We start from the raw sequence: 24,741 nt of genomic DNA, 5'->3' as shown, positions 1-24,741 counted from the left end.
AATGCCCATCTGCCAGTGCTGACACAATTGCAAGTGGCCGTGCCAGCGTTCAATTGCTGTCATTGACTGGGCATACAGCCTGGATTACAGGACAAGTTAATTCAACACAGCAGGGAGACTTGGAGCAATGAGCTTGGGCTTGGGCGTTGGGGACCGCTGCTGGAAGCCGGGTTAACCTTGCCCAGCTAATTCGGGTGGCAGACAAATCCTGGTGGGTATTGAGTATAGAAGTTGGGAGGTCAAGTTGCAATTGTACAAGACGTTTGTGAGGCGTTGAGTTTTGCGTTCAGTTTTGGTCACCATTAGAGATACAGCGCGGAAGCAGGCCCTTCGGCCCACCGAGTCCGCGCCGACCAGCGATCATAGCTACTCTACACACATTAGGGACAATTTACAATGACACCAAGCCAATTAACCCACAAACTTGTTCGTCTTTGGAGTGTGGGAGACCCCACGCAGGTCACGGGGGGAACATACAAACTCCGCACAGACAGCACCCGTAGTCAGGATCGAACCCGGGTCTCCGGCGCTGTAAGGCAGTAACCACACCATGTTATAGGAAAGATGTGTCAAGCTGGGAAGGGTGCAGAGAAGATTTACAAGAATGTTAGCAGAACTCGAGGGTGTGAGCTATAGGGAGAGGTTGAGCAGGATGGGACTCTATACCTTGGAGCGCAGGAGGATGAGGGGCGATCTTATTAAGGTGTACAAGATCATGAGCGGAATAGATCGGGGGAAAAAACACAGGCTCTTGCCCAGAGTAGGTGAATCGGGAACCAGAGGTCATAGGTTTAAGGTGAGCAGGAAAAGATTTAATAGGAACCTGAGGGGCAACTTGTTTTTACATAAAGGGGGATGAGTGCATGGAACGAGCTGACGGAGGCAGTAGTTGAGGCAGGTAGAAACCGAACCACGGAGGTGTTTATAGGTTCCTGTAAGAACGCTCTCTTTACAATGTGTCTGCATTCAGAGAGCATGGCAGATAGTGTAGACGCCCCCTTTGTGTGTGTGTGTGTGAGATCCCTTTCTCTCTCTCTCTCTCTCTCTCTCTCTCTCTCGCTCTCTCTCGCTCTGCTCCCTTTGTATTGCCAATCATGTCCACAATGTTTCTTTGTCTGAACAGGCACCTGTCGGATGAGTCTTTGCCACAGATATGCCCCCTTTTCCTCATGTTCCTCCCTGCTGTGCGTTCAGCATGCGGTGATTTCTGTACGGCTGATGTCTCATTTCAGCCCTTTCTGTTCTTTGTGTCAATGACAGCTCCTAATTCTCTGCACTTGGTGTTCTCTCCGCCTCCTCTTTCTCTCCCTCTCTCCCACCTCTCTCTCTCTCCCTCTCACTCTATCTCCCTCCATTTCCCACTCTCCTTTCTCTTGCTCTCGCTTTTCTCACTTGCCTCTCTCTCTTCTCTTGGTCTCTCCCTCTGCCCCCTCTCTGGCCACCCCCTCTCCCTTTCTCCCCCCTCTCTGTCCCCCCCTCTCTGTCCCCCTCTCTCTTTCTCCCCCTCTCTCTGTCCCCCCCCTCCCTCTCTCTTGCTCCCCCTCTCCCTCTCCCCCTCTCCCCCTCTCTCTTTCACCTCCTCTTCCCCCCTCTCTCTCTGGCCCCATTCTCTCTCTCCCCTCCCCCTCTCTCTCCCCCCTCTCTCGCTCCCCCTCTCTCTCTCTCTCCCCCCTCCTTCTCTTCCCCCCTCTCTTTTTCCCGCTCTCTCACCCCCCCCCCCTCTCCCTCTAGCCCAAGCAGTGGTCTACACAATCTCCCCACATGGCTCGGTATAACTGCGTAGAGCGCTTTAGAATGTTTTATAATGCTAAGGCCGCTGGATGAATGTTATAGATTATGGCCAGCTTTAGTCATGGAGTTGTAGCACGGAAACAGGCCCTTCAACCCAACTTGCCCATGCCGACCAAGCTGTCTCATCTATGTTTGCCCCGTTGCCTGCATTTGGTCCATCTATATATTACTAAAACTCTCATCTTGTTTGTTTCTATGCGCGTGCGTGTGTGTGCGTGTGTGCGTGCGTGTGTGTGCGTGTGTGCATGCGTGTGTGTGTGCATGTGCGTGTGTGTCCGTCTGATCCTGAAATGTCACCAAGACAGTAGACGAGAGCACTACAATTTTAGAACCACCATACTCTCCATTGTCCTGTGGTTTGTTGTATCAAGTTTTCGTTAAGATTGATGGTATATTTTACAAGTGATTCACATTTTTAACTTTACAAAACCCAACTTTGAGAAAAATGACTTGAATTTGCACTGGCAGTTACAGCTATGACGTCACAATGGGATAGTAGCCCTGCCTGCTACAAAATTGCAAATCCCAGGACACTGAGTCCTGGCAGCAAGTGGCAGCAAGTGCAATTTGATTTTTTTTTAAAGTTTAAAAAGAGGGATGGTGAATAAAGGGAAATGTGCCGCCACTGCACAGTTGGGGGCTATGGGTGAGTGGTGGAATATTGCGTTGGGGAACAGGTTGTGATGGGGAACGGGTGAGTGGTGGAATATTGCGTTGGGGAACGGGTTGCTTTGGGGGACCAGGCCCTTCGTGTGGGGCTATGGGTGAGTGGTGGAATATTGCGTTGGGGGAACAGGTTGCGTTGGGGGACCAGGCCTCCCGTGTGACAGGGACCCAACGGGTCCCACTTGGTCTAGTATCCCTCTAAAACTGTCCAATCCATGTACCTGCTCAAGTGTCTTTTAAATGTTGTTATAGTACCTGCATCAACTACCTCCTCTGACAGCTCATTCCATACATCCACCAACCTCTGTGTGAAAAAGCTACCCCTCAGATTTTCAATTAAATCTTTCCCCTCTCACCTTAAACCCATGTCCTCAGGATCTTAATTTGTCTACTCTTTGAGAAAGATTCATTGTGTGGATTCACTCAATCTATTCCTCTCATGATTTTATACACCTCAATAAGATCACCACTCATCCTCCTGCATTCCAAAGAATAGAGACCCAGCCTGCTCATCCTCTCTCAGTAGCTCAGTCCCTCGAGCCCTGGCAACATCCTGGTAAATATTCTCTGAACCCTTTTGAGTTTGACAACATCTTTCCTACAACATAAGTTAAGAAAATTACCCCCTATTCTCAATAACTACCCTTACCCGAAACATCAGCCTCCTCCCACTGAGTCCAGGTGCCCCATGTAATCGGTGGAGTAACTGGGTTTGTAAAGTTGCATAGCTAATTATTTTATAAACCTGACGAGTCGTGATTAGATGAGCTGCGGTGTAAGCTGTGTATCTTTCTGTGGCATACATGCAAGTGAACTTCATGCAATGAATATTGTCTATCTGTCTCATGGGATCAGGTGCATGGAACAGGTGCACTGCATCCTCATGGACATTCAAACCGATTTGGCCAATTATGAATCGAACCCTCTCGTTTTAACACAGAGTCACTGAGCCACGGAGTCACGGAGTCACAGAGTCAGAGAGGCACAGTCACAGGGGCACAGGGTCACAGGGTCACGGGGTCACGGAGACACACCGACCACCCTTTTGCGTGAAAAAATTGTCCCTCAGGGTCATAAGTCACAGGAGCAGAAATTGGCCATTCGGCCCATCAAGTCTACTCCGCCATTAAATCATGACTGATCTATCTCTCCCTCCGAACCCCATTCTCCCGCCTTCTCCCCATAACCCCTGACTCCCGCACTAATCAAGAATCTATCCATTTTCGCCTTAAAATATCCATTGACTTGTGGCCTCCACAGCCATCTGTGGCAATGAATTCCACAGATTCACCACCCTCTGAATAAAGAAATTCCTCTTCATCTCCTTTCTAAAGGTACGTCCTTTTATTCTGAGGCTACGGCCTCTGGTACTAGACTCTCCCACTAGTGGAAACATCCTCTCCACATCCACTCTATCCAAGCCTTTCACTATTCGGTAAATTTCAATGAGGTACCCCCACATCCTTCTAAACTCCAGCGAGTACAGTCCCGGTGCCGTCCAACGCTCATCATATATTCACTCAATCGTTCCATGGATCATTCTTGTAAACCTCCCCCGGGCCCTCGGTTGCCTGATAACAGCTGGGAAGAAACTGTCCCTGAATGTGGAGGTGTGCGTTTTCACACTTCTGTATCTCTTGACCGACCGGAGAGGCGAGAAGCCGCAGAGCTCTATATATTCATGAAAGAGGCAAAAAGTTGGAGTAACTCAGCTGATCAGATGGCATCTCTGGAGAGAAGCAACTGGTGACGTTTCGGGTTTGGACGTATGAAATGCTTTGGGATTGGAGAGGGGGATCTAAGACAGATTGAGCGAGTGGGCAAAAAGCTGGCACGTGAAGCCGAACTGTGGATGAATCAAACATCTCAGCAGGAACGAAGAAGTATTGTTGGGATTGTTTTAGCTGGGAAACATTATAAATGCCTACAGTTGTATTGAACAGAAGCCAGCTCTTGGGCCAACCTTGCCCACGCTCCATCTACACTAGTCCCACCTCCCCGCATTTGTCCCATATCCCTCTAAACTCTCCTATCCACGTCCCCGTCCAAATGTCTTTGTAATACCTGCCTCAACTACCTCTTCTGGCAGCTTGGTCCATGCACCCTTTCCCGCCACCCTTGTTCGTCAGTCATTGGAAGATAGACACAAAGTGCTGGAATAGCTCAGCGGGACAGGCAGCAGCATCTCTGGGGAGAAGGAATAGGTGACGTCTCCCGCTGAAGACCCATCTTCAGACTGAGAGTCAGGGCAAAGGGAAACGAGAGATAGGGACGGTGATATAGAACAAATGAATGAAAGATATGCAAAAAAGCAACAATGATAAAGGAAACAGGCCACTGTTAGCAGTGGGCATGGAGAAAACCAGTTAAAGACAACGAGACTGAACAGGAGGACTTTGAAAGTAGTACAATGACTTGGGTGGCGGAGGGACGAAGAGAGAGGGGATGCAAGGGCTACTTGATGGTAGAGAAATCAATATTCATGCAGTTCGGAAGATATGTTGGCCTTCAATGTCAGAGCATTTGAGTGCAGGAACAAGACAGCCAGACAGTCTCAGGAACAGCTTCTTCCCCACTGTTAAAGGGCCTGTCCCACTATACGAGTTTACCCAAGAGCTCTCTCGAGTTAAAAAAAAAATCAAACTCATGGTAAGTACGTAGAATGTACGTAGCGGGTACGTCGGAGCTCGGGACGTCTCTTAGCGGCTCGTAACGCTAACGGCAGGTACTCAGGAAACGCGGTAAGCTCGTGAGGTTTTTTCAACATGTTGAAAAATGTCCACGAGAGCCCCGAGTACCTACGAGCGGCTATTACTGTAATTCTCCGAGTTCGAATCAGGGGAAATTCGGGAGAACTCTTGAATTACCTCGTACAGTGGGACAGCCCCTTTATCAGACTCTTGAATGGTCCTCCCATAGCTCCGGTGTAATCCCGATCTTCCAACCTACCTCATAGTGGACCTTGCAGTTGAGGCAAGATGATACCACACCAGGAGTACAGGCCGGCATGGTGGCGCAGCGGTAGAGTTGTTGCATTACAGCGCCAGACACCCAGGTTCGGTCCTGACTACGGGCGCTGTCTGTGCGGTGTTTGTACGTTCTCCCCGTGACCGCGTGGGTTTTCTCCGGGTGCTCCGGTTCCATCCCACATTGTAAAGATATAGAGAGATGTAGGTTAATTGGCTTCTGTAAATTGTGAATTGTCCCTAGTGTGTAGGATAGTGCTAGTGTATGGGGTGATGGCTGGTCGGCACAGGCTCGGTGGGCTGAAGGGCCTGTTTCAATGTTGTATCTCTAAAGTCTAAAGAGTACTGAATGGTTAATATATTGGTGTTGGCTCTGGCTTATTTTGCCACATGTACTGAGACACAGTGGAAAGCTTGGTTAAGGGCCTGTCCCACTAAGGCTATTTTTTAGGCGACTAGGCTGTCACCACATGGTTGCCGGGGTGTCGCCTGTATGGCCGTGAGTCGTCTCCTCAGTCGCCCAAAGAGTCGTAGCGTCTTTCTGGTAGCCGCTGGATCTTCAACATGTTGAAAAGTTTTCGGAGACAGTCGGCGACAGTGGGTTTGACGCCAATGAGCGTAGCTTGACTTCTCCTGACGTAGGTGCTGTCGTAGGTTGTCACCAAGTGACGTAGGTTGTCGCCGGTGCTAAAGTAATGATTCTATTTCTAATTTTATGTCGAAGGGGGGGTCCAGCCGCCGGTTTTTCTAAGTGGGACAGGCCCATTAGTGAGCTATCCAGTTAAATCATACCCTACGTGAGTATAGTCAAGCCACACATGAGTACAACAGGTAGTTTAGTTTAGAGATACAGCGCCGAAACAGGCCCTTCGGCCCACCGAGCCCACACCGCCCAGCGATCACCGCACACTAACACAAGCCTACGCACACTCGGGACAATTTACACTTATACCAAGTACACAAACCCAAGCCAGTTAACCTACAAACCCGTACACCTGGGTGGAAACAGAAGATCTCAGAGAAAACCCACGCGGGCCACGGGGAGAACGTACAAACTCCATGAAGACAGAACCCGTAGTCGGGATGGAACCTGGGTCCCGGTGCTGCAAGCGTTGTAAGGCAGCAACTCTACCGCTGCGACACTGTGCAGGTAGTGCAGAGAGAACATTACCAGAGTGCAGACTATAGTGTTACAGCGTTAGATCGTTACAGTTGCAGAGCAAGTGCAGGTTCAAAAAAAAAGTACAAGTGCACTAATGAAGTAGGTTGGGAGATCGGGTAACCTGGGGAAGCACCGTTATGATGCCTTCTTCACCCTCACCTCAATGTACACTGAACGGACTCCATCCATACATCCTCACTCAATCCACACAGCTTTTGCAGCCTAATACACATTTCTTCCCTCTCCTCTATCTGCTCCCCCCTGTATCTCCCTCCCTGTCTGCACTACCTCTTTCATCCGCTTTCCCCACCCCCTCCTTCCCTCCTTCTCCTCCTCTGCTCCCATCGCCTCTCTCTCCCTCTTCATTCACATCCCCTCCCTCTCTGTCTCTCTCCCATTCCCCCCTCATGCTTCCATCCTCTCCTTCATCTCACCTTCCTCCTCACTCCTTCACCTCTCTGTCTCTCCTTCACCCCCCCCTCTTTCCTCATCACCCCTCTTCCTCCAACTCCCCTTCTCTCTCAACTTCCTTACCTCCTTTCTCCACCTTCACCCTCTCCCGTTGTCCTCCCGCCCACTCTTCTCTCCCCTCCCCTCCCTCTCTCTTCAACTCACTCTCTCCCTCCACTTCTACCTTCTACCTCTCTCCTTCTCTTCTCTCTCACCCTCTCGATTTTCTCTCTCCCCTCCTCCTTCTCCCCGTAGCCTCCCTCTTTCTTTCCAACTCTCCTCACCTCTCTCTCTCCTCTCTCTATCCTCTTCCTCACCTCTTCCTTCTCTCTTTCCACTCTCTCCCACTCTCGCTCCCTCTCCCTCCTCTCTCTCATCTCTCCTATCCTCTTTTTTTCCTTCTCCCTCTCCTACGCTTGGTCTCTCACCCATTCCTTTCCCCCCTCTTTTGTACCTTCTCCTTCACTCTCCTCTTTCTCTCCCTCTCTCTTTCTCACCCTCTCTCTGTCTCCCACTGTCTCCGCCCCCTCTCTTTCCTCTCCCACCATCTCCCTCGATCTTTTCCCCTGCACTCTCTCCTTCCCCCTCTCCCTCCTCTCCTCTCTCCCTCCTCCTCTCCCTCCTCCTCCCCCCCCTCTCCTCTCCATCCCCTCCTACCTCCCCCTCTCCCTCCCCCACTCCCCTTCTCCCCAACTCCCTCTCCTTCTCCCACTCCCCTCTCCCTCCCCTCTCTGCCTCTCCACCTCTCTTCCCCTCTCTCTCCCCCTCTCTCTCCCCCTCTCCCTCCCCCACTTCCTCCCCCTCTCCCACCCCTTCTCCCTCCCCCTCTCCCACCTCCCTCTCTACCACCCCCTCTCCCTTCCCTCTCTGCCCCCCCCTCTCTCCACCTCTCTCCCCCTCTCGCTCCCCCTCTCTCTCCCCCATAGCAATGGCCCGTGTAACGCAGATTTAGGTGCCACTTTTCATGTTATTCCTGTCTGGTTCAGGATAAACATCTTCTGCCGTCGAGCTCACTTTACATTCAGGAGCAGATGGAGCGGTGACAACCAAATTAGGCACTTTGGCAGCGCCCCACATCCAGCTTCATACATTAAACGGTGCAGTGCAAGTGGGGCATTAACTCTTTACCCTGAGTACAACGTGGAAACAGGCCCTTCGGCCCAATTTGCCCGCACCCATCAACACATCTACACTGATCCCACCTGCCTACCTTTGGCCCATATCCCTCCAAACCTGTCCTTTCCAGGTACCTGTCTCATGGGCCTGTCCCACTTAGGTGATTTTTTAGGCAACTACAGGCGACTAGTTTGTCGCCACATGTTTGCCCGTGGTCGCCGGGACTCGTCTCCTCAGTCGCGGAAAGTCGTAACGTCTTTCTGGTCGCCTCTAACTTTTCAACATGTTGAAAACTTTTCGGCGACAGTGGGTTTGACGCCAATGAGCGTAACTTGACCTCTCCTGATGTAGGTGCTGTCGTAGGTTGTCGCCAGGGATGACGTAGGTTGTCGCCAGTTTTTCAGTGAGCTGCTATGACTATGACAGTCGCTGGCAGTTGCCTAAACAATCGCCGAGTGGGACAGGCCCATCACTGTTTCTTAAATGGTGCGGTGGTCCCTGCCTCAGCTACCTATTAGTGTTCCATACACCCACCACCCTTTGTGTGGAAAAAGTTACCCCTCATATTGTCATTGAATCTTTTCCCCTTCACCTTAAACCTGTGTCCTCTGTCCTTGATGACCCTACTCTGGGCAAGAACCTTTGTCCATCTACCTGATCTATTCATCGCATGATGCTATACACTATAAAGGGGAGGGGAAGAGCGAGGGGCGACCTTATAGAGATGTATAAAATCATGAGCGGAATAGGGTCGTTTATAGGTTAAGTTCATACGTTAAAGGAACAGAATTAGGCCATTTGTTCAAAGGAGATGATCTCTCCATTCAATCATGGCTGATCTATCTCTCCCTCCTAACCCCATTCAAGTTCAAGAGTTTGTTCAAGAGAGTTTGTTGTCATGTGTCCCAGATAGGCAATAAAATTCTTGCTTTGCTTCAGCACAACAGAACATAGTAGGCATGAATACAGAACAGATCAGTGTATCCATATACCATTATATAAATATATACACACATGAATAAATAAACTGATAAAGTGCAAATAAACAGATAATGGTCTATTAATGTTCAGAGTTTTGTCCGAGCCAAGTTTAATAGCCTGATGGCTGTGTGGAAGTAGTTATTCGTGAACCTGGTCGTTGCAGTCTTCAGGCTCCTGTACATTCTACCTTCACCTGCCTTCTCCCCATAACCCCTGACACCCGCACTAATTAATAATCTACCAATCTCCGACTTAAAAATATCCACTGACTTGGCCTCCACAGCCGTCTGTGGCAATGAATTCCACAGATTCACCTCCCCCTGACAAAATAAATTAATTTAGTTTGGTTTAGATTAGTTTAGTTTAATTTATTGTCATGTGTACTGAGGTAGAGTGAAAAGCTTTCGTTACGTGCTGTCCAGTCAGTGAAAACACTATACATGATTACAATCGAGCTGTCCACAATGTACAGATACAGGATAAAGGGATTAACGTTTAGTGCAAGATATATTCCAGTAACGTCCGATTAAAGATAGTCCGAGGGCCCTATAGATCAGCCATGATTGAATGGTGGAGTAGACTTGATGGGCCGAATGGCCTAACTCTGCTCCTGTTATTATGACCTGAGGGGCAATTTGTTCACACACAAGGGTGGTGGATGCATGGAACGAGCTGCCAGAGGAGGAAGTTGAGGCAGATACTAAAACAACATTAAAAAGACACTTTGACAGGTATATGGATAGGAAAGGTTTAGAAGGACATGGGCCGAGTGTAGATGAGGTATCGTGATCGGCATGGCCAAGTTGGGCCGAAGGGCCTGTTTCCGGGCTGTATGCCTCTATTTGTGAGTCAGTCACTTTCGAAGATGAGACCCCTGGAGGTGAGGACTGACTGAAATTCAGTCCCAGTTATAGTGCCTTGGGATGTGGTCTTTCACAGTCTTGGAGACACCTTTTGTTCATTCCTCATGACCCTTGGAGTGTCAGTCAAGGGTGTTTAATTGTCATATTGTTAGGGTGGCATAGCAGTAGTGCTGGTGCCTCACAGTGCCAGAGACCTGGCGTTCGGTCCCAACTACGAGTGCTGCCTTTACGGAGTTTGCACGTTCTTTCCAGGTGCAGCAGAGGTTCACCTGCACCTCCTCCAACCTCATCTATTGCACCCACTGCTCCAGGTGTCAACTGCTCTACATCGGTGAGACCAAGCGCAGGCTTGGCGATCGCTTCGCCCAACACCTCCGCTCGGTTCAACCTCCCATTCAGAATCCGACCTTTCTGCCCTGGGCCTCCTCCATGGCCAGAGTGAGTACCACCACAAATTGGAGGAGCAGCACCTCATATTTCTTTTGGGTAGTTTACACCCCAGTGGTATGAACATTGACTTCTCCAATTTCAGGTAGTCCTTGCTTTCTCCCTCCTTCCCCTCCCCTTCCCAGCTCCCCCACAGCCTACTATCTCCGCCTCTTCCTTTCTTCTACCCGCCCCCCCCCCTCCCCCCGCCCCCACCCGCACCCGCACTTCAGTCTGAAGAAGGGTCTCGACCCGAAATGTCACCTATTCCTTCGCTGCATAGATGCTGCCTCAAACGCTGAGTTTCTCCACCTTCGATTTTTCCAGCATCTGCAGTTCCTTCTGAAACAGGGCAGTGAAACTAGTCGGAGAACTAGGGTGGGGGAGGGATGGAGTGAGAGGGAAAGCAAGGGCTACTTAAAGTTAGAGAAGTCAATGTTCATACCGCTGGGGTGTAAGCTGCCTGAGTGAAATATGAGGTGCTGTTCCTCCAATTTGTGCTGGGCCTCACTCTGACAGTGGAGGAGGCCCAGGACAGAAAGGTCAGTGTGGGAATGGGGGGGGGGGGGGGGGGGGGTTGAAGGGTTTGGCAATGGGGGGAGATCATTGCTCTGCTCACGGTTGATTTAACAATGAGGCACTCTTGATTCTTGAAAGGATAGCTGAGCAGTTAGTTTCCAGTTGCGCTGCGAGAACGTGTGCCCCCCGTGGGAGCCCTCACTTGAGCCGCCTCGCAGCGAGGGAAGTTTTCGACACCTCAGGCCCGCGATCAATAGACGGGAGGCTTGTGGTGGAGCTGTGAAGCTGAGCCCCGGCCCACAGACCTTCACAGCCGGCTGATGTCACGCCATTGACCTTGCAGCTTGCCGGAGTACAGGCTGCGATTTGGGGCGACATGGTGGCGTAGCGGTAGAGTTGCTGCCTTACAGCGCCGGCAGCGCCAGAGACCCGGGTTCGATCCCGACTACGGGCGCTTGTCGGTACGGTCTTTGTACGTTCTAGCCTGCTCAACCTCTCTCTATAGCTCAGGCCCTCGAGTCCTGCTAACATCCTCGTAAAACTTCTCTGCACCCTAGCCAGCTTGACAACATCTTTCCTATAACATGGTGTGGCCCAGCGGTAGAGCATCCCGCCTCACAGCGCCAGAGACCCGGGTTCGATCCCGACTACGGGTGCTTGTCCGTACGGAGTTTGTACGTTCTCCCCGTGACCGCGTGGGTTTTCTCCAAGATCTTCGGTTTCCTCCCACACTCCAAAGACGTACAGGTTTTGTAGGTTAATTGACTTGGTATAAATGTAAATTGTCCCTCGTGTGTGTAGGATAGTGTGAATGTACGGGGATCGCTGGTTGGTGCGGACTCGGTGGGCCGAAGGGCCGGTTTCCGCGCTGAATCTCTAAACTAAACCACACTAAACTATAGCCCACTGAAATCATTCTGGTCAGACATCTATGCATCTGGCCTTACCACAGAGAGGTGTGGATGCAGCCCCAACCAGCATGCAAACCAACCTCCCTTCATGGCCGAAGGGTCTCGACCCGAAACATCACCTATTCCTTTTCTCCAGAGATGCTGTCTGACCCGCTGAGTTACTCCAGCTTTTTGCGTCTCTCTCCCTTCCATGGGACAAGCTTACTTGGGGCATCTTGGTCGAGATGGGCCGAACGGCCTGTTTCCGTGCCGAATGACTCTATGGAAAAATAGGGATCCATCCAAGACCGCAAAAAATTGCAGAGAGTTGTGGACACAGCCCAGTCCATCACACGGACCATTGATTCCATCCACACCTCACGCTGCCTCGATTAGGAGAATTTGATTAGGAGTTGTAAAGAAGGCGTATGGTGCAGAAACAAGTCATTGCAGATGCTGGTTTACAAAAAAAAACACACACCGTGCTGGAGTAACTCAGCGGGTCAGGCAGCATCTGTGGAGAACATGGATAGGTGACGTTTCACAGAGTGCTGGAGTAACTCAGCGGGTCAGGCAGCATCTGTGGAGAACATGGATAGGTGACGTTTCACAGAGTGCTGGAGTAACTCAGCGGGTCATGTTTTGGTTGGCAGACAGGAAACAAAGAGTAGAGATTAACGGATCCCTTTCAGAATGGTAGGCAGTGACTAGTGGGATATCGCAAGGCTTGCTGCTGGGACCGCAGCTATTTTCGATATACATTAATGATTTAGATGAAGGGATTAAAAGTAACATTAGCAAATTTGCAGATGACACAAGGGATATGGGGAGAAGGCAGGAACGGGGTACTGATTGGGGATGATCAGCCATGATCACAGTAAATGGCGGTGCTGGCTCGAAGGGCCGAATGGTCTACTCCTGCACCTATTGTCTATTGTCCATTGTCTTCAGGAAAGAGTGCAATGATAACGTAGACTACTTCAGTGATCCATTGCAAGACTTTGCAGAGAGTTGTGGACACAGCCCAGACCATCACATAAACCAACCTCCCTTCCATTGACTCCATCTACACCTCACACTAGCTTAGCAAGGCCAGCAGCATAATCAAGGACCAATCTCAACACGGCCACTCCCTCTTCTCCCCTCTCCCATCAGGCAAGAGGTACAGAAGTGTGAAAACATACTCCTCCAGATTCAGGGACAGTTTCTTCCCAGCTGTTATAGGGCAACTGAACCATTCTATTAACAACTAGAGAGTGGTCCTGACCTCCCATCGACCTCATCAGAGACCCTTGCACTATCCTTAACCTTTAATCGGGCTTTATTGGACTGGAGAGACTCAAAATGCTGGAGTAACTCAGCGGGACAGGCAGCATCTCTGGATTGAAGGAATGGGTGATGTTTCAGTTTAAGATCCTTTATCTTGCACTAAACGCATGAAATCCGGAGAAAACCCAGGCAGTCACTGGGAGAACGTACAAACTCCACCCATACAGCACCCGAGGTCAGGATCAAACCCAGTTCACTGGTTCTGTGAGGCAGCAACTCTGTCGCTGCACCACCGGGCTGCCCCGACCCATCCCAGAACAAGATAAGACCATTCAGCCCTTCAGCATGGTAACAGCCCCTATGGCCCACCAAGTCCATGCCGACCAGCGATCACCTATGCCCTAGTTCTATCCAACGCACTAGGGACAATTTACAGAAGCCAACTAACTACAAACCCGCAGGTCTTTGGGATGTGGGAGGAAACCGGACCCCATGGAAAAAACCCACGCAGGTCACGGGGAGAACGTGCAAACTCCACATAGACAGCACCCGTAGTCTGGATGCAACCCGGGTCTCTGGTGGAGGGAAGCAGCAACTCTATCGCTCCACTCCTTGAGGGATTAGGGGGACGTGATTAATGCCGGCGCTGATGAATTGCTCCTGGCTGCTGAGTCAGGGAGCCGTCCCCTCGGGAGAGAGGAGGGAGCAGCTCCTGGAGAATGATGAATGGAGATCATAGTTGCTGCTGGGCTCACTGCCAGCTGTAGGGAGGGGGCTGCGGAGGTGGGCGCTGGAGGCATTTCTTCTTCGTGTCTGCAAACCTCCAGCCTCCGCTACCATAGCAATGAGTCCATGGTCAAGAGTGTTTTATTGTCATGTGGCTCAAACAGAACAATGACATTCATACTTGCAGCAGCATAACACAATATATCAACATGGTACCCTGTAAAAAACCATAATAAAATGCACACACACACAGTATATATATATTTATATATTTATGTGAGTGTGTGTGTGTCTCTCTTTAGGTATGTATATATATTTGTGTTTGTGTGCACATATATACACATATACAGTGGCTTGCAAAAGTATTCATACCCACTTGAACTTTTCCACATTTTGTCACGTTACAACCACAAACGTAAATGTATTTTATTGGGTTTTATATGATAGACCAACACAAAGTGGCGCATAATTGTGAAGTGGAAGGAAAATGATACATGGTTTTCAAATTGTTTTACAAATAAAAAACTGAAATGTGTGGCGTGCAAAAGTATTCAGCCCCCCTGAGTCAATATTTTGTAGAACCACCTTTCGCTGCAATTACAGCTGCAAGTCTTTTGGGATATGTCTCTACCAGCTTTGCACATTTAGAGACTGAAATTTTTGCCCATTCTTCTTTGCAAAATAGCTCAAGCTCAGTCAGATTGGATGGAGAGAGTCTGTGAACAGCAATTTTCAAGTCTTGCCAGAAATTCTCAATTGGATTTAGGTCTGGACTTTGACTGGGCCATTCTAACACATGAATATGCTTTGATCTAAACCATTCCATTGTACCTCTGGCTGTATGTTTAGGATCGTTGTCCTGCTGGAAGGTGAACCTCCGCCCCAGTCTTAAGTCTTTTGCAGACTCTAACAGGTTTTCTTCCCAGATTGCCCTGTATTTGGCTCCATTCATCTTCCCATCAACTCTGACCAGCTTCCCTGTCCCTGCTGAAGAAAAGCATCCCCCCAGCATGATGCTGCCACCACCATGTTTCACAGTGGGGATGGTGTGTTCAAGGTGATGTGCAGTGTTAGTTTTCCGCCACACATAGCGTTTTGCATTTAGGCCAAAAACTTCAATTTTGGTCTCATCTGACCAGAGCACCTTCCTCCACATGTTTGCTGTGTCCCCCACATGGCTTGTGGCAAACTGCAAACGGGACTTCTTATGGCTTTTTTTCAACAATGGCTTTCTTCTTGCCACTCTTCCATAAAGGCCCGATTTGTGGAGTGCACGACTAATAGTTGTCCTGTGGACAGATTCTCCCACCTGAGCTGTGGATCTCTGCAGCTCCTCCAGAGTTACCATGGGCCTCTTGGCTGCTTCTCTGATCAATGCTCTCCTTGCCCGGCCTGTCAGTTTAGGTGGACTGCCATGTCTTGGTAGGTTTGCAGTTGTGCCATACTCTTTCCATTTTCGGATGATGGATTGAACAGTGCTCCGTGAGATGTTCAAAGCTTGTGATATTTTTTTATAACCTAACCCTGCTTTAAACTTATCCACAACTTTATCCCTGACCTGTCTGGTGTGTTCCTTGGGCTTCATGATGCTGTTTGTTCACTAATGTTCGCTAACAAACCTCTGAGGCCTTCACAGAACAGCTGTATTGATACTGAGATTAGATTACACACAAGTGTACTCTATTTACTAATTAGGTGACTTCTGAAGGCAATTGGTTGCACTGGATTTTATTTAGGGGTATCAGAGTAAAGGGGGCTGAATACTTTTGCATGCCACACTTTTCAGTTTTTTATTTGTAAAAAAATTTGAAAACCATGTATCATTTTCCTTCCACTTCACAATTATGCGCCACTTTGTGTTGGTCTATCACATAAAATCCCAATAAAATACATTTACGTTTGTGGTTGTAACGTGACAAAATGTGGAAAAGTTCAAGGGGTATGAATACTTTTGCAAGCCACTGTATATACACACATATAGATATAGTGTATACTGCATATATGCATATTATACGTAGATACACACATTTATACACGTATATGTGTGTGCATGTGCGCATGTGTGTATACTGTATATATCTGTATATGTATGCCCGCGCACCAACACACACACGCACGCGCACCAACACACACATGCACACGCACACGCACACGCACACGCACACACACACATATACACACACACACACCTACATACACACTCATACACACATACACACACACATACATACACACCCAAATACACACACACGCACGCGCGCACACACACACACACACATATACACACACACACACACACCTACAAACACACACACACACACACACACACACACACACACACACACACACACACACACACACACACACACACACACACACACACACACACGCACACACACACACACATGCTATATGTAATATACAATAATAGTGCACCGACAAAAGCAATATCCCCCTAGTCTCAGTAGTTTGGAGCTTATTTGGCGGTTGTGGTGTTCAATAGCCTGCTGGTTGTTGGGAAGAAGCTGTTCCTGAACCTGGACATTCCAGTTTTCAGGCTCCTGTACCTTCTTCTCGATGGCAGGAGTGACATGAGAGCGTGGCCATGGAATGGGTCAGATATTTGAGACAGTGGGAAACATCAATGGGATCAAAGAGTCATAGAGTGATACAGCGTGGAAACCGGCCCTTCGGCCTAACTTGCCCTCACCGACCAACATTCCCATCTACACCAGTCCCACCTGCCCATGCTTGACCCATATCTCATTAAACTTTTCTATCCACGTACCTGTCCAAAAGTCTTTTACATTTTTGTTTTGGCGCTCTGCGTCAACTATCTCCTCTGGCAGCTCGTTCCATACTCCAACCACCGCCCTCTGTGTGAAAAAGGTGCCCCTCGGGTTCCTACTTTGGTTCATGTTATCGATTTCCCTACTCTGAGTAAAAGACACAGAGTGCTGGAGTAACTCAACGGGCCAGGCAGCATCTGTGGAGAACATGGATAGGTGACGTTACACAGAGTGCTGGAGTAACTCAGCGGGTCAGGCAGCATCTGTGGAGAACATGGATAGGTGACGTTTCACAGAGTGCTGGAGTAACTCAGCGGGTCAGGCAGCATCTGTGGAGAACATGGATAGGTGACGTTTCACAGAGTGCTGGAGTAACTCAGCGGGTCAGGCAGCATCTGTGGAGAACATGGTCAGGTGACGTTTCGGGTCAGGGTCCTTCTTCAGTCTGAAGAAGGGTCCCGATCTAAAACCTCGCCTGTCTATTTATTTGTTCTATGATTCTACTGGGTAAAAGACACAGTGTACCGCTGTAATGGTGATGAATATTGCTCTCGAATACACCAAAAGTGGTGAATTGGGCTGTGTAATACACCAGTAGTGGTGTGCACATCTCATCAGTCACTAACGCTGGTACACACAGCTCTGTAACACAAGTTACAAGTTCAGTAGTGAAATAGTGAAGTGGTGGTGGTGAATACAACACTTGACTCTGACACACTCACCATGGTAAACACACTCCTTTGACACACGGACTCTCACGAACACAGCTCCTAACACACTCACAGTGGTGGACTCAGCTCACTAACGCACCAACAGTAGTGAATACTTGTCTCTAACACACTCACCAAGGTGAACACACCCCTTTGACACACTAACTCGCATGAGCACAGCTCCCTAACACATTGACGGTAATGAACAGACCTCACAATATCTTGCACCAACACAGTGCTTGAATACACCTGCCGTTTGATATTTTACCATTTTCTGATGCAGGGAGTTAAGGGGCACTGCTTATAGACTCTCACTAGTTAAATATGTTCCTTTAAAGCCTTTTAGCATGATTAAAAGTCGGCTCCACAGGGAAATGCAGTTGAGGCCAGTGTTGTGGAAGCTCTTGGCAGAAGTGATTTTTACTCATGACTCTCCCACCATCCTGACTTGTGGAGTTAGTGAGACCCATAGATCATTGAACATCATTGATCAGGAACAGGCCCTTCGGCCCACAATGTCCGTGCTGTACACGATGCCAAAGTTAAACTAATCTCCTCTGCCTGCACGTGATCCATATCCCAACCTTGCCTGCATATGCACTTGCCTACCTAAAAACATATTAAAACGGCACTATCGTATCTGCCTCCACCCCAGACACCCACCACCCTCTGGAAAAAAATGGGAGTGAATTGATCTTGTAACAGAGTCTCTTAAGTATTTACCCGAATGATGTCTGGATTAGGAGGGTATTAGCTACAGGGAGAGTTTGGACAGATTTGTATTGTTGTCCCTGGAACACTGGAGGTTGCAGCGAGACCTGATAGAAGTGTATAAGGTTATAAGAGGCATAGATAGGGTAGACAGTCAGAACATTTTTCCCAGGATGGAACAATCAATACTAGAGGACATACCCTTTAAGGTGAGAGGGGCAAAGTTTAAAGGAGATGTGCGGGGCAAGTTTTTTTACACAGAGGGTGGTGGGTGCCTGGAACGAGCTGCCGGGGGTGGTGGTGGAGGCAGATACGATAGTGGTGTTTAAGAGGCTTTTGGATAGGCACATGGATATACAGGGAATGGAGGGATACGGATCATGTTCAGGCAGATGAGAGTTGGTCGGCATCATGTTCAGCACAGACATTGTGGGCCGAAGGGCCTGTTCCTGTGCTGTACTTTTCTGAAGAGTTATAATCATACAGCACAGAAACAGGCCCTTCTGCCCAACTTGCCCATGCCGAACAAGATGCCCCGTCTACACTGGTCCCACCTGCCTGGGATTGGCCCGTATCCATCTAAACCTGTCCTATCCATGCACCTGTCCAAAAGTTATTATATTACATGCCCCAACTATCTCCTCTGGCAGCCCGTTCTATATACCCACCACGGGTGGTCACGGTGGCGCAGCGGTAGAGTTGCTGCCTTACAGCGAAGGTGCTGTCTGTACGGAGTCTGTACGTTCTCCCCGTGAGCTGCGTGGGTTTTGTCCGAGATCTTCAGTTTCCTCCCACACTCCAAAGACGTACAGGTTTGTAGGTTAATTGGCTTGGTGTAAATGTAAAAAATAGTCCCTAGTGTGTGTAGGATAGTGTTAATGTGTGGGGATCGCTGGTCGGCGCCGACCCGGTGGGCCGAAGGCCTGTTTTTGTGCTGTATCTCTAAACTAAACTAAACTAAACTCACCACCCTCTGTGTAAAAGAGTTGCCATTCAGGTTCCTAGTAAATCTTTCCCCTCTCACCTTGAACCTGGTTCATGATTCCCGTATCACGGAATGCGCTGCCGGGGGTGGTGGTGGAGGCAGATATGATAATGGTGTTTAAGAGAATTTTGGATAAGCATATGGATATGCAGGGAACGGCGGGATATGGATTCTGTGCAGGCAGATATGAGTTGGTCTTGGCATCATGTTCAGCACAGACATTGTGGGCCGAAGGGTCTGTTCCTGTACTGTACTGTTCTATGTCCCGTTTCCATCGGAAATAAGGGAAATGCATGTGAGGATGTTGGCGAGGCTTCATGTGGATTACTGGATTCCGTTTTGGCCACCTTGCTAAAGGGAGGATGTTGTCAAGCTAGAAAGAGCGCAGCGAAGATTTATAATGATGTTGCCAGGACTAAAGAGCCTGAAACATAGAAACATAGAAAATAGGTGCAGGAGGAGGCCATTCCGCCCTCTGAGCCAGCACCGCCATTCATTGTGATCATGGCTGATCGTCCCCAATCAATAACCCGAGCCTGCCTTCTTCCCATATCCCTTGATTCCACTAGCCCCTAGAGCTCTATCTAACTCTCTCTTAAATCCATCCAGTGATTTGGCCTCCACTGCCCTTTGTGCCAGGGAATTCCTCAAATTCACAACTCTCTGGGTGAAAAAGTTTTTTCTCACCTCAGTAGTAAATGGCCCTGGTTCTGGACTCGCCCAACATTAGGAACATTTTACCTGCACTATCAGGAGAGGATGGGCAGGCTAGGACTTTACTTCTTGGAGAGTAGGAGGTTGTGGGGTGATCTTTTAGAGGTGTACAAAATCACAAGGGGAATAGATAGGGTGAATGGGCTGCATCTTTTACCAAGGCTGGGGGGGGGGGTCAAGAATCAGAAGACATGGGTATATGAAACGAGCTGCCAGAAGAGGTACTTAAGAAGGAAAATCGAAGAGACAAAAGTGCTGGAGAAACTCAGCGGGTGCAGCAGCGGGTCGAAACGTTGCCTATTTCCTTCGCTCCATAGATGCTGCTACACCCGCTGAGTTTCTCCAGCACTTTTGTCTGCCAGAGGAGCTAGTTGAGGCAGGAACTATAACAACATTTAAAAGACAGGAAGGCTTTGAGGGAAATGAGGGCAGGTGGGACTAGCTTAGATGGGCGAATGGCCTAATTGGGCTGAAGGGCCTGTTTCCCTACTGTAATATACTTTGACCGTGTCTAGAGGTGGACCTCAGGGTTCGGTGATGGGCCCGTTACTATTTGTCATCTACATCAATGATTTGGATGAGAACATACAGGGCAAGATTAGCAAGTTAACTGATGATACAAAAGTGGGTGGTATTGCAGATAGTGAAGATGGTTGTGAACGATTGCAGCAGGATCTGGATCGATTGACCAGGTGGGCGGAGGAATGGTTGATGGGATTTAATACAGAGAAATGTGAGGTGTTGCATTTTGGGATATCGAACAAAGGCATGACCTACACAGTGAATGGTAGACCTCTGGGTAGTGTTGTAGAGCAGAGGGATCTCGGAGTACAGGTGCATGGTTCCTTGAAGGTTGAGTCGCAGGTAGGTAAGGTGATCAAAAAGGCTTTGGGTACATTGGCCTTCATCAGTCAGAGTATTGAGTTTAGAAGTTGGGAGGTCATGTTGCAGTTGTATAAGATGTTGGTGAGACTGCATTTAGAATATTGTGTTCAGTTCTGGACACCATGTTATAGGAAAGATATTGTCAAACTTGAAAGGGTTTAGAAAAGATTTACGAGGATGTTGCCAGGACTAGAGGGTGTGAGCTATAGGGAGATGTTGAGTAGACTGGGTCTTTATTCCATGGAGTGCAGGAGGATGAGGGGTGATCTAATAGTGTATAAAATCATGAGAGGAATAGATCAGGGAGATGTACAGTGTCTCTTGCCCAGAGTAGGGGAATGAGGACCAGAGGACATAGGTTCAAGGTGAAGGGGAAAAGTTTTAATAGGAATCTGAGGGGTAACTTTTTCACATAAAGGGTGGTGGGTGTATGGAACAAGCTGCCGGAGGAGGTAGTTGAGGCTGGGACTATCTCATCGTTTAAGAAACAGTTAAACAGGTACATGGATAGGACAGGTTTGGAGGGATATGGACCAAGTGCAGGCAGGTGGGACTAGTGTAGCTGGGACATTGTTGGTCGGTGTGGGCAAGTTGGGCCGAAGGGCCTGTTTCCACACTGTACTAATCTATGACTCTAAAATTAACTGCAGCTTGGAACTATGCTTAAGGAAAACTTAGCATGAGAGTTTAAAAGAAAGTGGTTGCCAGGTTACCATGGCAACCTTTACTACACTTCAAGGTGCTTTAGCACATTTAGAGGAATGTGAGATATTTGAGGAAGATGTGAAGACTTGGTGCAACATTCCTGAACTTGCTCCCTCAGGTTAGTTTCGTTTAGGAAGGAACTGCAGATGCTGGTTTAATCCGAAGATGGACACAAAATGCTGGAGTGACTCAGCGGGACAGGCAGCATCTCTGGAGACAAGGAATGGGTGATGTTTCGGGTCAAGACCCTACTTCAGACTGAAGAAGGGTCTCGACCCGAAACAACGCCCATTCCTCCTTCAGGTCCGAAGAAGGGTCTTGACCCGAAACGTTACCCATTCCATCTCTTTTCTGCATAATTTGCAGATGACACAAAGCTAGGTGGCAGGATGAACTGTGAGGTGGATGCCCTGAGGATGCACGGTGTCTTAGACAGGTTGGGTGAGTGGGCAGATGCATGGCAGATGCAGTTTAATGTGGATTATCCACTTTGGTGGCAAAAACAGGAAGGCAGATTATTATCTGAATGGTGTCAAATTGGGAAAAGGGGAAGTACAACAAGATCTGGGGGTCCTTGTTCATCAGTCACTGAATGTAAGCATGCAGGTATACAGCAGGCAGTGAAGAAAGCGAATGGCATGTTGGCCTTCATAACAAGAGGAGTTTAGTATAGTAGCAGAGGTCCTTCTGCAGTTGTACAGGGCTCTAGTGAGACCACACCTGGAGTATTGTGTGCAGTTTTGGTCTCTAAATTTGAGGAAGGACATTCTTGCTATTGAGAGAGTGCAGCATAGGTTCACAAGGTTAATTCCCGGGATGGCGGGATTGTCATATGTTGATAGATGGAGCGGCTGGGCTTGTATACTCTGGAATTTAGAAGGATGAGAAGGGATCTTATTGGAACATATAGGATTATTAAGGGTTTGGACACACTAGAGGCAGGAAACATGTTCCCGGTGTTGGGAGAGTCCATAACCAGGGACCACCGTTTACGAATGAGGGTTAGCCATTTAGAACGGAGATGAGGAAAGCCTTTTTCACCCAGAAAGTTGAGAATCTGTGGAATTCTCTGCCTCAGAAGGCAGTGGGGGCCAATTCTCTGGAGGCTTTCAAGAGAGAGCTTGATAGGGCTCTTAAAGATAGCGGAGTCAGGGGATATGGGGATAAGGCAGGAACGGAGTACTGATTGGGGATGATCAGCCATGATCACGGCTGGCTCGAAGGGCCGAATGGCACCTATTGTCTATTGTTTATTGCCTTGCTGAGTTACTCCAGCATTTTGTGTCTATCTTTAGTTTAGTTTAGTTTAATTTAGTTTAGTTTAGTGTCGTTTTAGTTTAGTGATACAATGTGAAAACAGGCCCTTCGGCACACTGGGTCCGCGCTGACCAGCGATCACTGCAGTCCTATCCTACACACCGGGGACAATTTTTACAGAAGCCGGCTTGCCTGTCTTTGGAATATGGGATGAAACCAGAGCACCCGGAGAAAACCCATGCGGTCACGGGGAGAATATGCAAACTCAATACGAGACGCCATGTCCGCTGGGTCTCGATTCCCCTCCACTTGGTACGAGACTCTGTGCATTTACCCGATCGATTCCTCAAATGATTTAGTAAACCGCTATAAGATCACCCTTCATCCTCTAGCACTCCAATGAATAACTCGGGAAGAAACTATACAACTGCAAGCCTTCTCTTGCTATGGAAGACTTGGTGGCGCAGCGGTAGAGTTGCTGTCTTGCAGCACTTGCAGTGCCAGAGACCCGGGTTCGATCCTGACTACGGGTGCTGTCTGTACGGAGTTTGTACGTTCTCCCCGTGACCTGTGTGGGTTTTCTCCGAGATCTTCGGCTTCCTCCCACACTCCAAAGACGTACAGATTTGTGTGTTAATTGGCTGGGTATTAAATGTAAATATCGTGTGTGTAGGATAGTGTTAATGTGCGGGGATCGCTGGTCGGCACGGACTCGGTGGGCCGAAGGGCCTGTTTCCGCGCTGTATCTCTAAGCTAAAACTAAACAAAACCAAATAGAGTCCCATCCTGCTCAACCCTACTCTACAGCTCAGGCCCACGAGTCCTGGTAACATCCTCGTAAATTTTCTCCGCACCCTTTCCAGCTTGACAACATATTTCCTGTAACACGGCGACCGAAACAGAACACAATACTCTAAATGCGGCCTCACCAACGTCTTAGGTTAATTGCAACATGACCTCCCAACTTCTGCACTCAATACCCGACTTCTGCACTCAATACGATACTCGATACTCGATACTCAAGTCAAATCAAGCCAAGTCACTTTTATTTCTATAGCACATTTAAAAAACAACTCTCGTTGACCAAAGTGCTTTACATTGGTGGAGGTACTAACGTTATATAACATTGGTTCATAGATTGAGTACATACATAAATACATACATATAGCCCTCCCTCAGAGGACGTCAAGAAAGGCTTGAGAGTAAAGATGAGTTTTAAGTCTCGATTTAAAAGAGTCGATGGAGGGGGCAGTTCTGATGGGAAGGGGGATGCTGTTCCACAGTCTAGGAGCTGCAACCACAAAGGCACGGTCGCCCCTGAGCTTATGCCTAGACCGCGGGATGTTCAGTAACCATAAGTCGGCCGATCTGAGGGACCTGGATGTGGTATGGTGGGTAAGCAGGCTTTTGATGTAGGTGGGGGCAAGCCCGTTAAGGGCTTTGTAAACATAAAGAAAAGGTCTTGAAATTTATTCGGAACCGCACTTGGAGCCAGTGGAGAGGGGCCAGGATCGGGGTGATGTGGTCCCTTTTTCGGGTGCCCGTCTGGAGTCTCGCTGCGGCGTTTTGGACCAGTTGCAGGCGGGACAGGGAAGATTGGCTGGTGCCAGCTTAGAGGGAGTTGCAGTAATTGAGGCGGGAGGAGATAAATGTGTGGATGATCTTTTCGAGGTCGTCAAACTGGAGGAATTGTTTTATTTTAGCTTTCGTCCGAAGCTGGAAGAAGCTGGTTTTACCACGGCATTGACTTGTTTGTCAAATTTCAACGCTGAGTCAAGTATCACGCCAAGGATCTTGACGTGAGGTCTGAATAATGTGAGTCATCTCCTTTAAGCTTTTCCCCTCTCACCTTAAGGCCATGCCCCCTGGTAATTGATTCTTCCACCCTGGGAACAAGGTTGTGACTGATCTGAGGATGATGAGCTCAGTTCCCGGTCGCCGTAGACTTATTGATCAAAGGTCACTCTTCCGATCAATAACCCAGGGTAACAAGCAGAGCTGTGGCATAGACCAACGGCACTGGGCAGGGTGGGATGTCAGCGGCAGAAGGTTTCAGACCCTACACGCTGTCTTTGACTGGGATAGTGAACACCATTCAGCCCCTCTGCCCCTCCCTGCCCCGTGTAGAATCAAGTACACAGGACAAGATGTTAAGAAGTC

The 24,741-nt window shown here is 48.8% G+C and overlaps 1 protein-coding gene across 1 annotated transcript in view; it reads left to right on the top strand.

Annotated features, from left to right (window-relative positions):
* The window catches only part of tmem8b (transmembrane protein 8B), an 80,341-nt gene that overhangs the window by 4,923 nt on the left and 50,677 nt on the right, over positions 1 to 24,741 (top strand). The window lies entirely within an intron of this gene.

Source organism: Amblyraja radiata, chromosome 3, assembly GCF_010909765.2.
Source record: "Amblyraja radiata isolate CabotCenter1 chromosome 3, sAmbRad1.1.pri, whole genome shotgun sequence".
NCBI lineage: Eukaryota > Metazoa > Chordata > Chondrichthyes > Rajiformes > Rajidae > Amblyraja > Amblyraja radiata.
The sequence above is the reverse complement of the archived record's forward strand: the minus strand, read 5'-3'. Positions and strand labels throughout refer to the sequence as shown.